The sequence below is a fragment of the Ambystoma mexicanum genome, chromosome 2p, assembly GCF_040938575.1.
Source record: "Ambystoma mexicanum isolate Mex_15411 chromosome 2p, UKY_AmexF1_1, whole genome shotgun sequence".
Lineage (NCBI taxonomy): Eukaryota > Metazoa > Chordata > Amphibia > Caudata > Ambystomatidae > Ambystoma > Ambystoma mexicanum.
In genome coordinates, this window is record NC_090923.1 from 281,485,024 (window position 1) to 281,509,422 (window position 24,399).

Genomic DNA, 24,399 nt, shown 5'->3' on the forward strand with positions numbered 1-24,399 from the left:
GGTTGTGGATAGGGTAGGGGAATTTAGGAACACCGGATTGAGGTTAAGGGAATACCTAGGTTGGATAGTGAAGGGGAAACACCGGGGAAAAACCCTAACCTGTCTAAACATATACTTAACTTGTTTTCCTACAACTAATTGCCCAAGGCACAGAGAGACATAACCAACAATAAACCATATACAAGATACTGCATAAACCTGTTTGGAGCACACCTTTAATACGTGCGCTCGACCATTACCGCACATAGAATGAACAGTTTGCAGTAAGCGTGATGAAACAAACAAATGGGTGTTTTTCCCGTAATGATAGACAAACGCATGGCCCAGTGGACATGCTCAAGCAACATGTACAGGACAAACAGAACAACCATAAACCATAATAGGTTGCAGTCCCAATTGACCTAATTTAATTCACATAAGTCTTTATGCTCCCATACGCTCAGGGGCGGTGGAATGCCACTCCGTGTGTGCGCCCTGAATGCATGACTGTTAGCAATGATAGCAAAGTTTTGTACTCCTCAACACAGACAATGGAGTGGGGTCTTCGGACTGTGTAACATAACCTGTCAGGGTTCACAAACTCTTCCCCTGAAACTCTCCGGTACTTATCTGAAGTCCGGGAAGCCCCGCAGGACTTCCCGGACGATGTTTGTACGGTGGTAAGCAGCCCGGCAGCATACTCGCCCCTCCGAGCGGTATCAATCATGGAAGTTCGCACCGTCAGCTCCTCACCACGTCGACCTCTCCTCCCTGGTACGACACCAACCACACCATAGCTTTAAATAAGCCACACCTGCCTCGCGCCGTTGCCTGCTAATAAGCTGTCCTTAATCGGTGTCAGCTGGCAACTCGTGTGCGGCTAGAAACTACACGATTCCCTAGTGCTGCTGGGAAATGTCTTCAGGCTTTCCCCAGCTCCTAGTCCTTAGTAAGCAAATTTGAGCACTCCACGCCTGCTCCAGCCCTTATTCCTGAAACAAATATATAAGATTTATAATTTGTGTGCGTACCTTTATGGTTTGCATACTTTTCAAAGCCATCTTTTTTACATCTTTTTTTAAACATTTCGAGGTTTATAAAAGATGGCTTGAAAAGTGCACAATTCAAGCCATCTTTTATAAAGCTTTGATGACGGACAAAGCATGAGGCGTCTTTGTCCGTCGGCAATGCTTTATAAAAGATGGCTTGCATTGAGTACTTTTCAAGTCATCTTTTATAAACCTCAAAATATTTAATGGAATCCCCAGGTTGGCCAAGGGTTAAAGACGCCTCGGGGACCTGGGGAAGCAAAGGGGCAGTAACTTCCTCTGGTGACTCCTCGTGTGAGGGTCACCAGAGGAAGTTAGTGACTGACAGATGTGCCAGGCAGCTACAGCAACACTGTGGCTGGCTGGCACTTAAGCCGGCTCACCTCACTTAAGGGTGGGCACATCGCTGCAGCGGGATAATGCCTCCCTCCAAAATTGTGGTGGGACCAGAGGGCCCCATCTCAGCCCACTTAAAGCACTGACAAGCCCCCATCCGTAACGGAATCCACAGCCCTGCCCAGCAGATCCATCGACCAAGATTTGCTATATGGACAGCCTTCGACTCAGCATCTGTTATTTGCCTTTCTGCAGTGAGCTGTATTGCCCTCCCCAGCCCAACCCCCTTCATACTTCCCTTCTGGCATTCCCAGCTAACCTCCCTAAAACTATCCTGGCGCCCGCTTTGCAACCCACATCACGCCAAATTCTTAAGCAACCTGCCCACTCCGGCCAACCTGAAAAGTGACACGGAGGAACTCCGGACAGAAACCCGGCCAATGCCGAAGGCTGCCTTGCATTGTTAATCTCATCTGCGGTCACAATACACCCCCTCACCCCCTCCCAATGCAAGAAACTGCTATCTGCGCCTAAGAACGTACACTCCTCTCGCACCCCGCATCCCATCGGAATACTCAGAGCCCTCTCAGCATACAAGAAAAATGTTTGCCAATAGGAATGCGTGCACCGGTAAGAACAGCTGGCTCGTCTCCCTTGGTGCATCTCCGCATATTAGCCGCCTTGATTATCAGCAAAGCTACACCCATTTGCAATATATCCGCTCTTATGTATCTTAACACGCGTAAAAGAGTTTAACTTACCGATGTTGTTCTTCCCTACCTGTTTGAAAGTCGATGCCAAAGCTGCATTCACCGATGCTGCATCTGCCTCTAGGTATGCAAATAGTTACGGAAATGTTGGACCTATTGTTGGTACCAATGCTACTACTACTTTCACAAACGCTGCACACATTGTTGCTACCAATGCCACTACCACTTGAAATGTATCTGTCTGCTAATGTCTGTGTAAATGCAGGACCTACTGATATTACAAATGCCACCAAAATCGCCCCCACTTGCAACGCATCTGCCCTACTTTAAACTTGCAAATCAGCCGCTCCCTTTCATGCCAATGTTGTGCACATGGGCCCTACGGTCATCCCTTCTGCCACCACTTCCGGACTCTGGCATCTGGCTTCGAGCCTATCGCTTGCCATATCTCTGAACCCTGCCTTGCTCATAGTGATGTTAACACAGCGGCTGACTCGAAACTGTACGCTTACCTATCCTAGTTATGTCTCAACCACCATCCAGCCCCGAATTGTGATGGAGATATTGAGGGCCAGGCTGCACAGGGTGTTGACGACATTGAGGTTATGGTTCTCTACTATTACTGATTTAGCCACACAGAGATCAGTATCGGGAACGCTCCGACCACCATCTCTTCCCCTTAATCTAGCCCTAATCAATACCCGCTCTCTATCTGCCGATGCCCTCGACATCCATGACTTCCTCACAGTAGGGAATCTCGATGCCCTCGCCATCACAGAATCTTGGTTGAACGCAGCTACCGGCCCTATCCTAGCCCTCACCATCCCATCAGGCTTTACCATCTTTGAGTGACAGACTGCCAGAGGAGATGGAGTCTCCCTTATAGTAAAAGACCATTTCCATATCCGACAAATCATTACCTCCCTCAGTAATAACAGAGTTCCTCTCCCTTAAACTTACTATAGCTCTCACTTTTACCGTCCATTAGGTCTACCATCCTCCTTGCCCCATACTCACTTTTTAAGAAGATGTACTCCAAACGCTCGGAAACAACCTGAAGCCCTCCTCTCAAGTAGAGTGCTCCTCCTGGGGGACCTACATTTGGGCCTCCACGAGCACACTGACCTTCAAGCCTCCTCACTAGAGAGTTCCCTAACCGCCCTAGTCTTTAGTTTAGTTTCAGTCAGCGGATCTGCAAACCTACGCATAGTGAAGGGCGCTCGCTGTAATGGCTTGCTGACCTCCACTGCCATACTGCATTCAAGTCCACTACTCCCTGCCCATGGTCAGACCACTATATCATTGCCTTTACCATTCCCTGTGGTCGACCAGCCAGAATCCCTTCCAAACCATTCCTGTCATGCCTGGCTCGCAGCTCGAGGAAGCTAACTAAAGACAGCCTCTTACCACTCCTCAACGTTCTCAATCCAGAGCTCCTGGACACCTCTGATTCCAAGAATCTAGTCGAGATCTATGCCAAAGCTCTCTCTAGCGCAATTGACACCATTGCCCCTCTACTCCCTAAAAAAAAAAAAAACAAAAAAAACCCAAATCCTCGTCTCCTATCAATTCATGGTATACCCTGGAACTCTCAGATCCTAGATCTAAAAAAAAAAGACTGACAGAAACCTGCTGGGGGAAAAAACCCATCAGTTGGCCTAAAACATAATTTCACATAACTATCCAGACAATATAAACAAGCCATCATTCAAGCCAAAGCCAGTACCTTTGCTAATGGCAAATCTGACACAAGAGAGCTGTTCTCCATCCATAGAGAATTGGAAGCCCCGGCGCCACTAGTTCCACCCTCATCAAAGACCAAGCCTGGTGCACTAGCTTACAGCACGCTGATAAAAAATGTGACTTTCTCCGCAAAAAATACTTACCAAACAAGCTTCACTAAAGGACTTCTGCCAGAGCGCACACCTTCGCCACCACCAACACCTCTGGAATCCCATTATTCAGTTTCAGCAAAATAACCTTAATAGAAACTGCTCACATTCTAAAAAGCCATCTAGATGCAAAGGGGATGTATGCCCTGCACCCCTTATCAAGGATTGTGCTGGAGCACTGGTTCCTTTCATCACGGCCTTCATCAACTCCTCCTTCTCCTTCTCCACAGGTTCAGTACCGGTCCGCCTCAAAGAAGCCTGGGGGCTCCCTCTCTTTAAAAATAAAAAAATAAAAAAGAAAGTGATGACTACAGTCCCCTTCTTCCGAAAATTCTCGACAGAGTAGCCTATGTTCAAATCCAACGCCACCTTGAAGCGGCAGTCGGGATTCCGACCAGGACATGGCACAGAGTCAGCTCTCCTGCACTTAAAAAATCAAGATTGAGATCAGGGACGAGGGCAAACCGGCCTTACTGCTTTTCCTAGACCTCTGGACGGCTTTCCACTTAGTCGATCATAACATACTTTGCCACCACCTCACCAGTGTAGCCTCCTTCTCCCCTGAAGTGGCTTCCTGGGTCGCCTCCTTCCTGGAAGGCAGAGTAATGAGTGTTCTCCGAAAACGCATAGGCGGCAACCACTCCTATCAGATGTGGAGTACCTCAAGGGTCATGCGTCACACCCACCCTGTACAGTATATTCACTAAGCCTCTATTCGACCTGGAAATCTTCATTCTGAGATTGCAGAGAAAGGTGGCACCGATGCAACTGTTCACTCTGTGGTGTTATTTATTGAACCCTCAGTGTAGCATACACCAAGTACGCTGATGGTACGGAAAGCCTCCTCCCTCTTTCTGGCAACTACACTAACGACATGCCCACTCTGAGCACAACATATGCCACCTTACAAGCATTGATGGCGACCCGCGGCCTATGTCTCAACTATGAGAAGACCAAACGTCTCCTGGTAGGATCCAGTCCCTTGCTAAAAGAATTTGTTCCCGAATACGCAGTCTTCAACATTGATGGCACCTTTTATCTCCGTCTCACCAGCAGACCAAACCTTAGGGGTTTAACTTGAAGCTTTTCTCTCCCTAACCGGCCAAGTGAACACTATTTCCTTGCCCGCAGCCTACTCCACCAAATTGCTAAACGCTTCCAGACCTTTTCTCTCCACCGTTCAATTGTCTGGCAATTGCTCGGGTGGTGGTCAGTGCCAGGTTGGATTATTGTAATGCTCTCTTCGCAAGCACCTCTGCCCACAATATCCCAAAACTCCAGACTAACCAAAATAACGCCCTGCAAGCTGCCCTAAACATTCCAAGAGCAGATCATATCTCCGCTGCCATAAGAGTAGTACACTGGCCCCCCACCCGTGAAAGAATTTAATTCAAGACATTCTCGTGTATCTACAACTCTGCCCGTCTTACCTGGCACAAAAAATTGCTCATCTAGGACAACCAGCCCTCCCTGCACCCACAGAATGGTGCAACTCGAGTTCAAATGTGGCAAAGCAGGAGGAAAAGATTCCCAGTCATTGCTGACAAACAATTTTATTCCTTCCCACTAGTGCTAAGGTCAGAGAAATCGTATTGGGCCTTCAGCAGAGCACTCAAAACCTGGCTATTTGTGTTCGCACTGCTTCAGCCTCTTATCAACTCTTGAATCAGCTGAACGTCTTTCTCACTCTGAGTATAACTGTGTCTCATATTTGTTCACTGCCTCTGGGCAACATGTAACTGGTTCTCAACACTGTCTAAATGCCCTTGGGTTGGTGTGCGCTGTACAGGTGAAATAAATAGATGGAGGCAGTAGGAAGGAGCTGGAAAAGCTGCATGTCAGAATAAAAAGGTACGTAGAGGGCGTGGATGTCCTCGAGATTGCTTGGGTTGCAGGCCAAAACTGCTGCTGAATTCCCTTGCCGTATGATGAAGCTCCCAGGTTCTAAATAAATGCACAGATTTGTTTGGAAGGCAACACCACGTTTCTGACACCAATTGGATACCTTTCGGATCAGACCGAAGTGAACAAAGTGACGTCATGGGAGACTTCAGTAAGGGCTAGTGACTCCACAGTTGGCTTTTTGTAACTCTCCAGTTATAGGTTTGTGCAGATTCTATGAAAAAGGTAGACAAACGTCTCTTCCTTTGTCCATTTGCCTCGAAACCGATGTGCTAAACTTCAGTCTTACAACCTATTTCCTATCAACGCTGAACTCTATCCATTTAGGCCACTGACCCAAGTACATCCCGCTACACAGTTATTCAATCTCAAGCCACTGCACCACCTTCCTCAAAGTAGTCTTCAGAAAGTATGTGTCATTTAAAAAACCATAAAATAAATGTAATTTGGGCTGACTACATTGGGTAACACAATCAGATTATTTGGAAAGTGGACTGTACCAGCTGATAAAAGCCTGGAGTTCCGAGCTTTATAACAATTGAGCTCTTTGCACACCTCACAACCGCCCCCTGCTAATGTTTGAAAACTAAGAAATCACATGGCTCTGCCTGCAGCTGTTTCTCCATCTTCCTTGCCTCCTGGCAATAGAAAGGGGGCTATCATTTTTGAAAGAGCTCGTTCTTCTTTTCGTGATGGCCATGTTATTTTTCAGTGCTTCATGCTCTAATTGAGAAGAAGTTTTTCCAAAATGGAATTGATGGCTTCCACAGCCTGGATAATTGTTAGTTGCACGAATTTGGCAGTACCACGCTCGGCGGCAGGCTGTACCGGCTGTTAATGGTGATGCAGTAGAGGTTAAACTCCCCATGCTAGTGGGCCAGTACAGCCTACCGGCATTTGTGCTGTAGCCGCAATACTGCCATCCTTTTATCTTTTACAGTAGCATTTTTGAATCTGCCCTAATGTTTTCTGATCAACCTTTGTTATAGTTGCTACTTTGGATAGTTGCATTTACAAAGCACTAAACGGATACTGTTGTGGCCTGTAGCAATGTGTGACATACTAAAGTTAATTACTGTGCAATAGGCATTGCATGCAATAACGTTTGTTACAGAATTGCATAACGGGCACAGCTGTGTAGCGGTTTGGTTGCGCCACCTGCTCTTTCTCCACTTCCATCAGTACCTCTTTCCTCTAACACCCCAGAATAAATGTCAAGTTTGGTAGGCTTTTTTCAATGTGTGCCATGCCTGGTCAAACCCTGTTTCTTGAGGATCGTGCAAGCTCGGTGAGGAGGCATGGACTGGGAGGGGGAACTCTGCAACTCGCAACATGTACCACATCCAGGTAGCACATGCTATGGCACTTGGGCCCTTATATGCTGGCTTCCTGGTGCACAGAGTCGACACCGTGGTTAGTGAGGGTGTCAGGCACTTGACTTCATCACAATATGATTATGGTATCGGAGTTTACCATGTGCTTTCCACTTCTGGCATAGGGGTGATATTTGGAGGACGATGCACCAGAGCTACTTAGGAATGCAGCCGTCTGTGCTAGTGTGTCAGCCTGTGGCCCTATGACAAAGCATTTCTGTAATAATTTGCTACAGAAGACTTACAATTGTATTTCCTTATGGGCGTATTGTTTGTATTCCACCTCTACTATGCAGTCTGTCTGCTACGTAGCTCTCAAAGGCTTCTGTGTTTTTACTACTGCAGCACACATCTCCTTATGGACAGTGCTGCTGGGGTCGCGTGGGGTCCTCCTTTATGAGTTTTTTTTCTTTTTTTTACTATATCAAGTGACTACAGTTCTTAAGGATACTTAGTATCTCTCCCAAAACCCTATAGTCTGAGAGATTGGTGCACACCCCAGTGGAGTGCCAAAGGGATACCCAGTATTTCCCCCCCTTCTCTCTGCTCATTTGACTTTTTAGTCACAACCTAGTTCTGCCTGCTGGCAGTGGACGTGTTCTACCAACTTTTGTGTATTTTATATACGGCAGGTTATGTCCATAGCCTCGATAGTGCACAATAGGGGCACCCAAGTACCCTTCTTTTTTCGTGTGTCCTTGTCCGTCCCCACCTTTGACAGGAACCCGTAGATGCTACAGTGTCTGGGCAGGCAGGCAGGCAGGAAGTGGGGGGGGGGGGGGAGTAGTTTTCGGGGGGGGGAACTGGCTGTCCTGATTGGACAGGCAAACGCCCCTTTCTGTAAAATGCTGAGGGAAATTGCTGGGGAGTGTGTGCTGGAACTGTATGAGAGGTGAGGCATCTAGAGTGAAAAGTAAGTCGACCACTGGAAGCTGAAGTAACCGAGGAAGACAACCAGAGATGCCTGCAGGCCCTTTGCAACCGCATGAAGTGACCACTGCTGTCCTGACCCCTTTTTCTGTGCGAAGAGGAGCTCCGAAGAGGATGTCCCCTTCCCTTTGGCTGGTGGGAACAACCAGTCCCGAAACTAACTTTGAAACAAGCCATCTCCTGAGGTCCTAGGAGTTTCTAGAGCTGTGGAACCCCAATAACGGGAGACCTGCCCATTTCGAGTGCATGGTCGTGGAAAGGCTGAATCTGTTCAAATCTTTGCTGAACCCGTAAAGCCACTCCAGAGATCCGATCCAACTTGCCCAGATCCCCCTCATTAGAGTGTGGGACTGCAGGAAGCGAAAAATATTGACCGGGCGATCCGTATTGTTTGTTGGTGCTGCAGAGAAGGCGCCAAAACCACAGAGTGAACCAAGAAGTTGCTATAAGTCGTGTCACTGGTCCTCTCTCGAGACTGCTGCTGAGAGATCCTGTCCATTGTCGTGCCTTCCATCACCAGACATAGGAATCTAGAAGCCTGGTCTAGGGCTGAAACATCGCAGAGCATCCAGCACAAACCTTTACTTCTAACCTAAGGTGCTCTGGGGGAAAAAGTATTGCTTACCTGATTCCAAGAAGTTGCTCCAGAGCGCTGGAGTGCACATAGAGGTGTCCAGGGCAAACCCTGCTTACCCCTGACCCAAGCCGCTGCTTGTGTCACCCTCTTGAGTCCATTTTTTTAGATCTCTTTTGTTAGTTGTTGACTTGCTGCTTCTATAACTCTAGACACTGGAAGAAATCCACAGGAACTCTTCGTAATTCGCTGATTGTCAAGACTTCAAGCCTTCTCCGAACTGCCTTTAGCTAGGATTGCGTTTTTAGACTTCAAATACTTACTAGGCGAAGAAACCTTCTCTAGAACCTTGAACTAAGCTCATGCTACACCTAACTCATCATTTTCCTTCCCATTAAGTGACTTTACTATATTTGTTTGCAGAGTAAATATATTACAGTATAACCTGTTGAAAACCGCATGAGTGCGCAATAACCGATAAAATGTTAACATTGTCTTTTCCCTTTCTAACATTGCTACAAATGTAACCACGAACGAGCACAAAAGTGAAAGTCCCTTTTGAAGTGTATTATCAAGTATTCCTAAGTGTTCGAACGTAAGCGTCTGAAGTATTTAAAGTGATTCTGGTGTAAATATATACTTTTGATATAATTCTAAGTGCAAGTGCTTCTTTGTTGTGTCTGTCTAGCTAAGATTCAGTGTACTTACCTACAGCTCAAATCTTCCTCTTAAAATAAGCCTGACTGCTCTGCCACTCCACCAAGGCCCTGAGCTAGTACAGATTGATGCTACAAACCACTGGGATAGCTTACTAATGTCTTACTGCCAGTTGGACTTTAGAAAAACTCCCCTAACACGGGGCAGGAGAATGGGTAGAGGGTGCGAACGAGGGAAGCCTAATGGTGTGAGGAAAGGCACAGTAAAGAATGCAGAAGGATTTGTGGGACTCGGGACACAGGAATGAGCGACCGGGTCCATGAACTCACCACTGTTTCTTTTGTTGAAGCTGCTTCCTTGCAGATGCAGATTATGATCCCGAAACCCATCTGTGGCATACTGGGCTTCCTGTTCACCGTCCAGTCCAGGGGTTAATGAAGTGATCTGTGTGCATCTGTGCGATTTGCAGTCTGGTGGTGTCATGTATGGTACTAGGATAACTGCTGAGATCTCAAGCTCCTCAAAGTAGAGCAATTGTCTTGAAATAACTTGCTCCAACCCGGTGTGAGGAATGGTCTGCAAACCGGCAGTCTTAGGTTGCTGTACTGTAAGTGGACTTAAACCAGACATTGGATGATGGTAGACAATTGAGCTTACATATTTTTGGCAAATGGACATTAACCTAGCTGCATGCAGAAAAGCATACCAAATGAGAAAAATCTAGAAGCCTGTCACTTACCAGTACCTGTCAGCATGATAATACGGTGGCTGTTATGTGGTTGGCTATGCCAGTTTCTAGTTTAATATGCATGAAAAGGAGTGCTGTATCATTTATCCATGTAAAAATGAAGGGCATTTATGTCGGAATATCTGTTAAGTGGACCTTGGCATTCGAACAAAGGCTCCCAACAATTGGCCACAATTTGCAAGCTTTGTTTATTTCCCCTGGTATAGTGTGACAGAAGATCCCATGTCTTGTAAGCCGTTCATTGATTATTTATCTTAGGAAATAACAAATAAATTTCTCTATCGTGCATGTGGTGGTATCATGCCTGCTACATATGTTCTTGCACCAAATGTACGTGATTTGCAGCATTTGAAAGGATAATCAATGCTCAACCTTAGACCAAAGATGACTGGAGCTGCATATTCTGAGCAATCTTCTCCTGAATGGATTTATTTTTGTTCATATAGAACAAATTGAATGCATTTGCTTGATTTAGTGACTGTTCTATGGAGGAAGAAATGGTACTCGAGTGATAAAAATTAGCGATGACTGAGAAGAGTTCTCTTGGATGATTTTTAGCTGCCTTCATCTTTTTGTGTACAAATTTGGGCCTGACTTGAAAGAAATCCACTTAATATTCTTTCAGTGCTAATTTAACCTTAATTATTTGATCTGAGGTTCTGTGCTTCCTTCATTTCCATTCCAAGACATTGATTGTTTTAATATGTATTTTACTTGGCCCCAGAGGTGCACATTTAGAGCATATATGTCATATGTCTACCTCTCCTGTCCCCTCCCAGGCCCTCTGTACTGCACTGGCCTCTCACTTCATCTCTAAAACTCAGGACATCCTGTCCTCACTCTCCTCCTATCACCTCCCTCCCTCGCTTCCCTGCTCTTCCTCCGGCCCTTCTGCAGCCATCCCTCCTTCTCTGCCTTTCCCCTTTTCTCTGCTGACGAAGTTTCCAGACAAGTCCGATCTATGAAAGTCTCGTCTAAACAGGGTCACCCCTGTTCCTCAAACTATCAAGGACCACATCGACTCCCTGGCTCCTACCCTGGCTGACTTTTGCAACCTCTCCTTCGCCTCTATAGTCTTCCCATCCCCCCCTCAAGCACTCCCGTGTGCACCCTCTTCTTAAGAAACCCTCTGCCGACCCCTCCTGCCCGGCTAACTATCGCCCAATCTCCATCACTCCCTTCCTGGGCAAGCTCCTGGAGAAACTGGCCATCTCCCAGCTTAACCTCCATGCTGAAGCTGTTGGTAGTCTTCATGACCACCAATCCGGCTTCAGAGCGGCCAGAAGCACGGAAACTGCTCTCCTGAACATCCGTGATGACCTGCTCTTGAACCTCGACTGGCGTGGCTGACCTCTTTCCTTTCCAATCGACCCTCCCAGGTCCAACTTGGGTCCTTCCTCTCTGACATCTTTTGCTCCACCTGTGGTGTTCCCCAGGGATCTAATCTCTCTCCCTGGCTTTTCAACCAGTATCTGGCACTTCTTGCCCACCGCATCGCCGCCCTCTGCCCCAACTTTCAGTGCTATGCGGACGATACCCAGCTCATTTTCAGGCTACCCTCAGCCTCCTCTTCTCCTGCCCTCATCTCTGACTGTCTGTCTGCTATCCAGGAATGGTGTGCTGCCAACGACCTCCGCCTTAATGCTAGTAAGACTGAGATTCTACTCATCGGCACACCCACTCCCTCCTTCCCTGCAGCTCTCTGGCCAGCCTCTCTTGGGCCTCTTCCTGTTCCTACCTGCAAGGCAAAAAACCTCGGGGTCATCTTTGACTCCACACTCTCCTTCTCTCCTCATCTATCTGACGTCTCTAAGAAGTCACACTACCAGCTGCACCTCCTTAGAGGTATTCTTCCCTTCCTCTCCTTCCCCCAGAAGCTCACTGTCTCCCGAGCCCTGGTTCTCTCGAAGCTGGACTACTGTAACAGCCTCTATCTTAATCTGCCTGCCTCCACTCTCCGCCCTCTGCAACTCATCCAGAACAGAACTGCGAGACTTGTCCTTGGCCTCAAGCCCAGGGACCATATCTCTCCAGGACTGAAATCTCTACAGTGGCTGGGAGGATTAAGTTCAAAACCCTCTGCATTGTCCACAAGGCCTTCTGGGGCCTGGGGCCTAAATACCTGCAACTCTCTCTTCCTAAATATCTTCCTTCCCAAGCCCTTCGCTCATCCGTCTCCAACTCCCTCAGGGTCAGCCGCTTCTCGAAGCAACGAGCTGGGGGTAGATCTCTCTCCGCGGCAGGAGCCTCCCTCTGGAACAGCCTTCCTGCCTCCCTGAAACTTGAGGAGAACCATCTCCGGTTCCGGAAGCACCTCAAAACCTTCCTCTTTGCTTCTGCTTTCTCTCACCCTCTCCCCTGCTAAATTTTTCACTAAATTCTGCACTGAATCTGAAACTTGGCCACTCTCACCGACCTCGGTCCTGGGCCCAGCCACTCTCCACTTGCACTGCCTCCCTGGCAACCCCTGCACTGCAGGACTGTCTCTGTATCCTTACAGCCCCCCCTTCCCAGCACTTGTCTGCACTTACCTTGCACTTGCCACCAGCTGGCCCTATTTATTTATTTATCTATTTATTTCTATTCTACTTACCTTGTACTGCACTTTTCCCTTCCCCCTACCCCTGCACTTGCGCGGTCTGAATGACACCTGGCCTAGTAGGATCGTTGTCTGTCCTCACCCTGTTCCCCCCCCCTCCCTGCCTCGTCGCGCCTTGAAACACTTGTGTATAGGCGCATTACAAATGCCATATCATATCATATCATATATAATACCCCCCCCGAGCAAAAAAACGAATCGCATTTTAGTCATGGATCTATCGAGGTCAAAGCCCTCCTTACCTCTGGTCCTTGTATTCCTGCTAGGTCTTTAGGCTTCCGGGACAGTACCAATATCTTTGTACTCCTTACAATGATTAAAAGAAAACATCCTTACAAAGTGATCGGACCATGAGACCGGTTAAGTCATAATCAATCTGGATCCTCTAACCAATATTGGGTTTAGACCGTGGCCCTGTAAGTGAGGAGTGATGTCAAGGGGTTTCATATTTTGACTCCTCAAAACTCCTTACTCGGGTACAGCAAAGACATCCAGCCATGTTACAATCACCTAGACACTCATTTTTTGTGCTTACACCCTATACATGATTTTCTTAAAAAAAAAAAGTCTATTTTCCAGAAAGGACCTAGCTGTTCCCGGGGTCTATATCCAAACAGTATTTTAAACGAGACTGTGGGTGTAATCCATATAATCAGGTGGCCTACCTGTGTCAGGCCATCCCAATTTAGCAGGTCAAAAAGAGAATTTCAAACTGGGTCTGTGAATCACAGCAAGACCTCCTCCTCTCTTCGTGATCTGATTAATAAATGATGTTTGAAGCACTTACTGTTCTTAGTTTGTATTATTTGCACACATAATAATCTGATGACTGGTGGTGATGGAAAAGATTAGAACACTCTGCAATTAAATGCAGAGCTTCTTGATGGATTCACTCAATCGGGAAGAAGATAATTAATGCCAACACACCCCAGAAATTCTTGTCTAGATGTTCAGGCAGTCTGAGTATATCCTCAATATTTTCCACGGTGGTGGAAGGATCCTGTGGAATTCATGTTGCGTGCAACTGTTTACCCTGTTATCCACTACTGTCAAAAGCAAATCCCCAGTGTTGATCATAAAGCTGATGGCAAGCGTAAAGCCTAAATGGCTTTCCATCAAGGTGCTTATTCCTTAGTGATTGCTTTTATTGGTTTTGGAGCTGCCTTGTCCATCAATTTGGCAACAATGGACATATTTCAAAAGGGTCAATAATTGGTTCTTTTAGTCAAATCCAATTGTGCTTTCTTGAGTCAAAGGGTACCTAGAACCACACTTGCGAGCTCATACAAAGCTTTCCTTTTTCATAATTGTACTTTTTATATTGTATTATTTATTCCGAGCACCAGGAAGTGTTAATTTTATAAATCTTGCTGGACAGTGTGCACAACACTGTTCAATTTATTGGTGGTTTTCATGACCACTTCTTGTCTTGCCTCTTGGAGTGATGAATGGGTATTGTGGTAGTTGGTGACTATAGCAGACACACTTGCCTTTGTGGCACAAATTATTATGGTTACTAATCTTCCTCTTGCAGACCTTTTGAGCAGACTGGGCCTACAGTTTGTCCTCAATCTTAAGAGGAAGCATTGGTGACACTGAGAAGCTATACGCTGGTATTTTGGCATTCTACACAAACAAATGTTTTTTGTTCAGGTTTTCCTGCAGGTTCACCTATCAATTTCTAAGACCTTTGTTTGAAGTTTCTCGGAGGTTGTAGCCGGGTCAGAATGGTGTGCGAATTACTGTATAATATTTGCTTATTAGTTCTTTGCTTAAGAGTTGACCTCTTGTCATGTTTTGTCTTTGTAGAAGGTCTCCTGAAAATGATGATCTGTGATGGTTCACAGATTAACAACACTTGTTTTGCTTTTTTCTGTGTCTTGCCAACCTTACTCTTTACTTGGTGGGCAGAGGAGGTCCAAACAGTGAATGGGGTTGATAAGGGAATGTTCCTTTTGAATATTCCAAGGCAGGGGTGTTGCTAAGTCTGGAAAAGACCCTGGGCTACGCTAATGTCGGGACTGGGAGGCTATCTAGCCTTTTGGTTGTAGCTCCTGATATTCTATCCGGGGCTACAACCAAAAGACCAGGGGCTATAGCCCCCTTAGCGACCCCCCCCCCCAGCAACGCCTCTGTTCCAAGGTCTTTGAAACCAGTGTGAGGTCTGAAGGGAAAGTGCTGCTTGTCCTCGTTGTCAAAGGATAGGCTCCAACTTTCTAGTAGCGGGAATTCTGTGAACTATGCAGTCTATTATTCTAAAAAGAAATAAACGCCCTTCCTCAGATTGACCCCCACGCTGTGTTGATTGGTTAATGGCTGCCATGGGAAATGTACTATTCTTGCACTCAGAAACCTATAGATTTGCCTGCTGAGCCTTCGCCAGCATGGCTCTTAAAGCAAGTTCTCGCCATCCTCTTGCACATCCGCAGGATTATGACAGGCCACAGTTTCCTCACTAAAACGAGTCTCCTCATCCCTGTTCAAAGACTGTCAACGCTGCCCCTCTATTATGATCAATTTTAGAAGCGTTGCCAACCTCCTCCTTCTGGTCAGAAAGTTGATTGAAAAAGTGGTTGAGCTTTTTTTAAGAGTCCTGGGATTGAAGAAAAATATAGCATTCAGACTTTCCCGGCAGATTTAGGAAGAAGACTGTCCTGCTTGACTTCTGTGAGGTTGCATGGAGAATGGGTAGAGCAGGGAGGATGCCACTTGGTCATATTGGATGTCTCAGGCGTTCACTGTAGTCAACCATGGGATTCCTCTCCTCCGGCTTACTTCTCTGCCCCAGGTCCTCCTTACTTTAGTAAAGTGGTTATAATCCTTTCCTCATGTCAGAGCGCACATCCCTTCTCATGTGGCGTTTTCCTATAGGTTTATGTTTCATTCAATTGGTCTCCCTTTAGACATACCTGGTACTCTCTCAATGGCTGTGTTGTTCTATGCAGATGACACCCTGACCTATACTATTATATTTGGCTCTGATGACTGCATTACAGAACTCCAAAACTATCCAAGCTGCACACAGGACTTAATGCAGGACGGCTATCTGAAACAGAACAAGGCCAAAACAACCTTTCACAACGTTTAGTAACAACGCAACTCTCTGCCCAATCTCTTCAATCGTCCACTAAATTAGCACCTGGGGGGAGCAAGTCAATCATTTGGCCAGTGAGTCAGACTTTTTATATGGTAAAGCCCATGATCCATGTAGATGGGGGGGGGGGGGGGGGGCTGCCAGTTGACTTAATATTCTTTTTTTTAAAAACTTTTTTATTATTCAACGGTGGTCTCAACAGTTACAGCAACTTAACCCATCAAGAAACACAAGTCGTTAAACAAAGACAACATTTACATTCAACATTATATGGACATTTCATCATTTGAGAGTAACTCACACAAATAGAAGGGGCCCCATATGTCTTTTGGTCGGCTTGCCCCTGGCAAAGTCAAAACAAATTGTTCCTCACATTCATTGATGTATGTAAGTTCACGGAGGAAAGTGGTCACTTTCGGTGGCACAGGCATTTTCCAGGCTTGCAGGATACATTTCTTCGCCACAGCACATGCGACATTAAATAGCCTCCTGGTTTTCTCCGAGCACTTGCCAATGTCTCCGAATAAGTATTTTTGGGGGGTTAGCTGTGGGGGTATCTGTGTAATTTCGGTCAAGATTTCGGCCACTTCTCCCCAGAATCTCAGGAGAGCAGGACACTTCCAGTACATGTGAAAGGAGTCTGCTTGTTGGGCCCCACACTTGGGGCCTTCCCCCCCTCCTCCCACCCCCATGTTCCGCAACAAATTTTGCCATTTTAGCTGCCGTGTAGTGTAACCTATTTAGGAGTTTAAATTGTATCAGACGTAATCCTGCATTTAATGAAACCTTTTTTGTGAGTGAACAAAATCTGCTCCATTTGTCCTCCGGGATCGGTAATTGCAAGTCTGTCTCCCATTTGTCCTTGACCCGTTTCACCGAGGGGGTGTGGGCCTGTACTGCCCCATGTAGTTTAGAAATGCCTTGACCAGCCTTCATGGTGATGAGTTGTGTGCAGGGGTGTTGAGGAGGTTCATCTGGGAACATTGGCCATCTTTTCTGAAATGCGGCCCTTACTCTGTAGAATTTTGAGTGGTCCACCCCCCATCGTCCTCTCTGGTTTCAAATTTACCATCTATAAACATATCGCCCACCTTCATTTCCATGCGTGGATCCCAGCCTTCCTGGATACTCGCATCCGACATAGGGGGGATGCCCGGAAAATTCCACAAGGGGACCTCTTGGTTATATGGTGTTTCCAGCTTCAGTCGTTTAAATAATGCGCCCAGGCCCTGACCTTGCAGCTGACCGGATCGTAATCCCAGGTGTCTTTGTGACGTGAGTTAAATAGTACCGACTTAATCTCTGCTGGGAATATGGTTTGTGCTTCCACCCAGGTGTGTGGTGTTTCCCCAGGTTCCTCGTACCAATACTTTGCAAACTGTGCCTGGGCGACCAGGTAATAGAGCTCAAAGTCTGGAGCCGCTATACCCCCGGTGTTGTAGGGCTCTCTCATTTTCTCCCACCCAATTCTGGCTGCTTTCCCATTCCATATAAAGGTTACTACCAGCGACCGTAGTTTTGAGAAAAAACCTCTACCCGGCCATATGGGTATGTTTACAAAAAAATATAATAGTTTGGGAAGGGCTATCGTCTTGAGTAGGGCTATCCTGCCGTACAGGGATATAGGAAGGTGTCCCCAGATCTGTAACTCAATGTTTGCAGCGCCTTCTCACGATTGTCCGCATAGAGGGTTTGCCTGGTCCTAGACACTAACACCCCGAGGTATCTAATATATTGGTCTGACCATTTAAGGCCGCAGGTGTTCACAGGGCATTTAGTGTGGGGTGTGAGCGGGAATATTTCCGATTTGGTTATATTGATGACGTATCCTGAGTAGTCTGCAAACTCATGTATATCCGTTATAATGGGTGTTATGTTTTTTCTGGTTTGCGGACGTAGAGTAAAGTATTGTCCGCGTAAAGTAAGATTAGCTGGATAGAGCCTTTCATGTTAATTCCCTTGTCCCCGTGTTTCAGCCGAACCCCAGCTGCCATAGGCTCAATGGTTAGGGCAAACAAGATGGGTGAGAAGGGACATCCCTGCCGAGTTCCTCGACCCAATTGGAACATCTCAGAAATGGTTTTATTAGTGCAAACTCTGGCGCTCGGAGCAGTATAGAGCAGCCTTATGAATCTGATCAACGTGGGTCCCACCCCAAACGCTTCCAAAACCGTAAAAAGGTAGACCCATGATGCAGAATTAAATGCCTTTTTGGCGTCTAGGGCTACAGATGCTGCGCTTCTGCCCGGGTCAATCTGTGCCATTATACTGTCTTGCGGAGGTTCAGCGCGGTGGATCTCAGGGGAAAGAAACCATTCTGATCGGGATGAACTAGTGTGGAGACCAGGGGCAACATTTGATTCGCCAGTACCTTTGCAAAAACCTTGGCATCAACATTGATGAGCGAGAGGGGCCTGTATGATGACATGTCACTAGGTGGGCGTCGGGGTTTGGGCAACACAATAATAATGGCTTCCCTCATCGTCGGGGGTAGTATGCCTCCCTCCAGGGCTTCCGCCCAGGTCGCCAATATTATGGGAATCAGTTCCGTGCGAAACTCCTTATAGAATTCAGCCCACAACCTGTCAGAGCCCGGTGCTTTGCCCGACGCTAGCCCCATAATTGCCTCACTAATTTCTTCTGCAGTGACCGGTTGATCTAGTGCCATTTTACTCTCGGGTGGGAGTTGTGGGAGCCCCAGCAACGCCAAATATGTTTTAATCTCAGTAGTAGTTTTCCTATCTTTATTTGAGTACAGCGTCTGATAAAACTTGGCAAATTCTCCATTTATACCCTCTTCGCTCGTCTGTACCTCGCCGGCAGCGTTTTGTATGCTAGTGATTGGGTGCGGCTGCCTCTGATGTTTAATCAGGTTAGCCAATGTTCCGCCCGCCTTATTACTCTCACCATATCTACGTGCTCTTGCAGGGGCCGCTATATATTGTTTTTCTCTAGCTGCCAGATCATTAAAGGTTTGAATGTTTATTAATCTCGGCCAGAATGGCCTTACCGTGTGTACGCCTATACGTCCCTTCAAGGCTGTTCAAGGTATTTTCTACCCCTTCTAGCTCCCTCCTCACTCCCTTCAGGAGGCCAGTGGATTTCGAGATAATTGCCCCCCTAGCCCAGACCTTAAAGGTTTCCCATACCGTAGAGACTCGTGCCACTGACCCAACGTTATTACTGAAAAACTCAGTTATTTCATCCCGTAGGGCCTCCACTACAGGCGGGTCACCAAGTATCCCACCTGGCATTCGCCATCTTCTGGCAGGTCTAGGAGCATCTCTCAGCCTGAGCTCCAGGGGAATGGTCGGACAGTGTGCGGGGCAGGATTTCACAGCTGTGCAGCACCTCAGAGAGGTTCTGTGATATAAAGAAATAGTTTATTCGTGATTCGCTGTCGTGAACGGATGAGTAGTGGGTATAATGTCTAACGTCTGGGTGTAATGTGCGCCATGCATCTATTAATGCCATTTGTGGAAGGAGTTGCCCCAGTGTCGGTGCCATTTTGGTTGGTGTCCTAGTATTCGTACTGGATCAATCCATCACCGGGTTCAGGGCCATGTTGAAGTACCCCCTGCCCTGCATATTATGGAGGAAGCATCTAGTTTGTTGCCATAAGTATTAACCAAAGTAATTTGCTTTCCCACTATTTTCCCCCCACACAAGAACGAATCTACCCATCGCATCCACCTTGTGCCCCTCCGCCCGGAACCCCAGCGAGGGATGGATGAAAGTGATGACCCCCCCCCCCCCCCCCCCCCCGGGACTGGGAAGAATAGCTCGTGTAATTGTAATACCGTGTCTTTCCCCATTTGGGCATTATATTGATATTTACTGCGTCCATAGCGCAAGTCTCCTTCCTGGCCTTCATCGGGTTATTTAAACCTCTTACATTCCAGGACAGCATTCCAGGACAGCAGCAGTATTCGCAGCCCCCCAGTGGAAACATTCCCATGTGTAATGACACTTGCCATACCATCAACCGATTCCAGTATTCACATGGCGGGAGCAGCAACCGCAACTGCGAGACCACTTAACCTTCAAACCAAGCCAATAACAAAGCAACTTACCCCTCTACCCCCTTTCACCCGCAGCCCAGCGAAGCTAACTGTTGCCTCGCAACCTGACCACCCACCGGCATCATCTCCCCCAACTCGACGATGCAGCCCATTAACACTCATAACTCGCCCGGTGGGCTTTCTTATTGAGTTGGACATTTCCAAATGGGCAGCCAATGTCGCCACTTGTCCGCCCACGCCGGAGGCCCCAGGCTCCGTAATTACGGAGATCGGTCCAGTCTCGTATCGACTTATATGAAGGAAAGTGAACAAAATACCATTGCGGGGATGATGTAGCTTCATCCATTTGCCAGATCTCCTCAGTCTTCACCAGGATTGAGTCTCGCATTTTGATCCACATTTCGGTCTCTAGGAAGCAATGGGATGGAGGCCTCCACGTATGCCATTGCTTCAGCAGGGTTCTCAAAGAAATGGGCCTCCCTCCGTGCTGGATTCTCATTTTTGCGGGGAACATTAAAGCGTAGGGGACACCACACAGCCATAGCTTTCTTTTAACCATCTCATAGGACCTGCGCTGTGATTGTATGTTCTCAGAGAAATCCGGATAGATGTGGATTCTATTTTTCTCGTATTGTAGCGTACCTTTTTCTCTGAACAGCTGGAGTATTGTATCCCTGTCCCTGTAGTTGAGGAGCCGTGCTATGATGGTGCGGGGTGGAATGCCCGGCTTCGGAGGCGGTGCAAGGGCACGGTGAGCTCTTTCAACAAGGAAGTGGTCCGAGAGGGATCCTGTCCCCAGCACAGACTTTAGCAGTTCCTCCACTTGCCTTTCCATGGAGCCTTTGCCGAACGTCTCCGAAACCCCAACTATCCGAATGTTGTTTCTGCGGGACCTAGATTCGAGATCCTCACACTTATTCTGGGTTTTGCGCAGTTAGGTTTGAAGTAGAGCTATGTCACGGCCATGAGTACATCTTGGTTGGAGCTTATTCTGTTCTCTGCCTCCGTGATGCACGTGCTTTCCTTTTCCACTCTCGCCTCCAGGGAACCAATTGTAGCCACTATGTCGTCCAACTTGACGTTAACAGCCAGGAATCCAATCTGCACAATAGCTGCCAGGCGATCCAATGGGTCCGTGTCTCGGCTCTCGGATGTTTGTGCCGTCCCCCCGTTGTCGCCTGCGGTTGGGAGCTGGCAAAGGAATCCATTGGGCCGTTCCCCCCTCCCCCCTGCAACCTTCTTCTCAGTGCGGCCCATTAGTTACCACCACTGGTGTGCGGTGGATTGTGTTCTCCCACGTATACGTGATGGGTGCCCCGGAGACCAGAGTCTGATGTCAGCAGTTGTATGGGAGGGTGGTGCAGCAGCCTTAGCCCTGTCTGCCAGCAAGGAGCTTGTCGCACCACAAACGAGGGATTGAGGCTTGGCGCGACCCAGGTGTATACCTTGGGTTATTATTGAGCTCTCGTGACCCTCTCCCGTGCGGATCACTCGACGCGCCAGCAGCACTCGAGCCGGGCCTCCGCTTCAATGGGGAAGTGCGTCGCTGCAGAGCCTTCGACCGGGTCCCACCTTCCGGGTCCGATGCTGGGAGGTCCGCGATCGTGCCTTTTCCCAGGCGGAGGGCAGCGATGTAGTGTGTTGCAGTTCCTCAGCCGTGCATGGGTGTCGATGCGTCGCCCCTCCCCCCACTCGGCCGGCCCGCGGCTGCAAGCACCAGGCTCGCGTAGATGCCGTGTGGAGCCCTCGGGCGGCCGCGTTGCAGCCCAGCAGTCGCCGCAGTTTCACACCCGGAGATCTCCGTTGTTTCGGGGCCTCCGTGGTCAGCATTTTCAGGATTCCTTCCTTGGACCTTCCGGCGCAGTATTTTATGGTCAACCGTCAACCAACTTAGAGCTGGAAGGAGGAATTTGTTGCAAGGATTTTGAACGAGCCGGAGCTCTCCACCTAGGCGGCCATCTTGAACATGCGCAACAGCGCCCTCCCCCAGTTGACTTAATATTCTAATCTTGAAATGTACCTTATTTATCCATCACTCTATTTTATTTCATTGAAGTGACCTGCCGCCCAACACTACAACTCTGAGCAGGTAATTGATGGAGAAGTGAACGCTCAACACTGGGACATTATTGTGTTCCTGCTGACATGGAGTTGTCGGGCAACCCCTGCATGCAGGCTACTGTTGTCTTCTCCCTCCCCCAGCTGCTCTTTGTTTTGTTGCCTGCTTCTACCTCTAAATTGTCCCCAGATCACCACACAGCCCCTGAACATACTTGCCTCACAACCCATCAATTCAGCCACCATCTACCTTGCAACCCCGGCCTCCACCCCTACTTACTTGGACCTGCCAGTTTGAAATGACCACCATGGACCTAGAAAAGTTACTCCATTTCTAGGTCTGAGGTCGTCATCTTTGTAGTTGTTGTTTTAAGGGAATTTAGCATGTGTGAGAGATGTGAGGGAAAATTCCTTTAAACAAAAAAGCTGTTGGCACCTTGGCTGGAATGCCTGAGGTGCTATTAGCTTATTTTGTTGGGTGGGCTGTAATGTCGCACAACCCCATATGTATTTTTGCTTAAGTAAATAATTTCAAGTTGTATTTGGTAATGACGTGGCCCTAGTGGTCTTGATATATGATGTGGTGGGAAGCAGTGTCTAGCAGATCAAGAAACGTAGAATATTAGTCCAGTTCCTCTCCCTTAAGAATAGGTCATTAATCATGTGAGCAGAAAAACATGAGACTAGACTATGCCAATGGCCTATATTCAGACCTCCCTTGCCTCTCACGTCTCAGTGACAACACAGATTCTGACTTAAATTTGCTTGCCTTTTCTTGGAATGCAACTGACCAGGCATAAATTAGTTTATTAGCAAATGAACTAATTTGATTAGTAATTTTGTACTAATATTGAATGTCACCAGAATTAGTTGTACCCCAAGATATAGAATTAGCAAGAATGCAGAAATGACTTCTATGTACCTCCTGAAGTATAACATCAGTGCAATGTCTGTAAAATGTAAAGGTTTGCTGCAAGATATTTTTAGAATAAAACGTTGGGCTAGTCTTACCTCTCAGGGCCGTTCTTATCAAGTGGGAAGGTCCTCTCTGCCTAATCTTCCTCTACACTGCAGACCAATTCCTACAAAATAGGCAAAAAGCAACTCATTTACCGGCTACCCACAACAATGCACACTCACTCTGGGGGGACGGTGGGGGGGGGCTCGAGAATCGACAGCCGAACAGATGCCAGTGCAGCCACTTGCCAACACCCAGCCCAGCAATCGGGGACAGCATTGGGGCCTATCGCCTTTACAAACAAGTGAGGCCTCGAGCCTCTTGGGGGGGCGGAGGTCCAGCAACTGCCCCCATGGTTCCAGTCTGCAAACTGGACAGTGTAAAGCTTCCTACTGGCTCTGGCTGCTTGCCTCGTGATAAATAAGGCAGCTAACCTCCATGCACCACTGCAGGCTGCTCGGACTGGCCTATATAGGGCAATAGGCACATGGCTTAACCGAGAACGCAAAATGCTTGTGTGGGCCCATATTTATTGGGTCAAAGTGAGCCACCTTTTTGGCTAATGTGGGCCAGTTTGAGGAGTTACTGGAGTCCAGTAACTCATCAAACTGGCCCAATAGTTTTGACTAGTGTTGCTGAATTAAAATTTACAATTTGCCTCACTTTCCCCTTGGGTTATTCAAACAATGTCACAAAAGGAATTAATTCACTATGGAGCACTTTTTTGGTTGGTTCCCGAGACAATTGTATGCCCAGTCCGACCCTGCCCCACTGTTTCCACGGTTCTATATCAGGTCCTACACCCTGGCATCTATTATGCGCTCTTATTTAATGACCTTCGCTGTATGACCAGTGGCGTTGCTAGGAGGGGGGCAGTGTCCCTTGTCCCCCCCCCCCCCACCTAACCTGATGAAAAACAACTAAGGTGAAATGTCCAATTTTGGTACTGCAAAATTCAGGGAAAACTTTGTATTGGTTCTTGGAGTTTACATACGAATGCCTTTTGTCCAATGCAATTTGGGTGGTTGTGAAAAGGCAATTTAATGAAATATGCATATTTCAATTTGAACCGCAAATTTCTGACATCACATCACATTACAACAGAGTTTACCTTTTTGACATATGGGCAGAGTGCGGTTTTGTGTGACTCACTGTGGGCAGGGCATACATCTCAGGAATTTTGATTTTCAAACGTAGGCAGGGATGGGTGCTGGGTGTTAGAGAGCGCCTGCTCTCTTACACCCAGCACCCACCGTAATAACGCAGCCTTGTGCTCGTAGAAGAGGCCTTTTATGAGCATAAGGCTGCATTATTACGGCGGGTGCTGGGTGTAAGTGGCTGAGAATATTCTTCTGCCCGCTACTTACACCCAGCACCCAACAGATACATTTATAAAAAAGGGCCTGGCTCACCCACCCAAACCTCCTTACCATGGAAGCCGGAGTCGAGTGAGACAGGGGCGGGGGGGGGTCCCGCGATCCTCCTCTCACGTGACGCCGCACCCGGGCTGGGCTCACA

General features: G+C 47.6%; 1 protein-coding gene across 6 annotated transcripts in view; it reads left to right on the plus strand.

Annotated features, from left to right (window-relative positions):
• PRKCD (protein kinase C delta) overlaps positions 1–24,399 on the plus strand; it is a 1,081,757-nt gene that overhangs the window by 38,288 nt on the left and 1,019,070 nt on the right. The window lies entirely within an intron of this gene.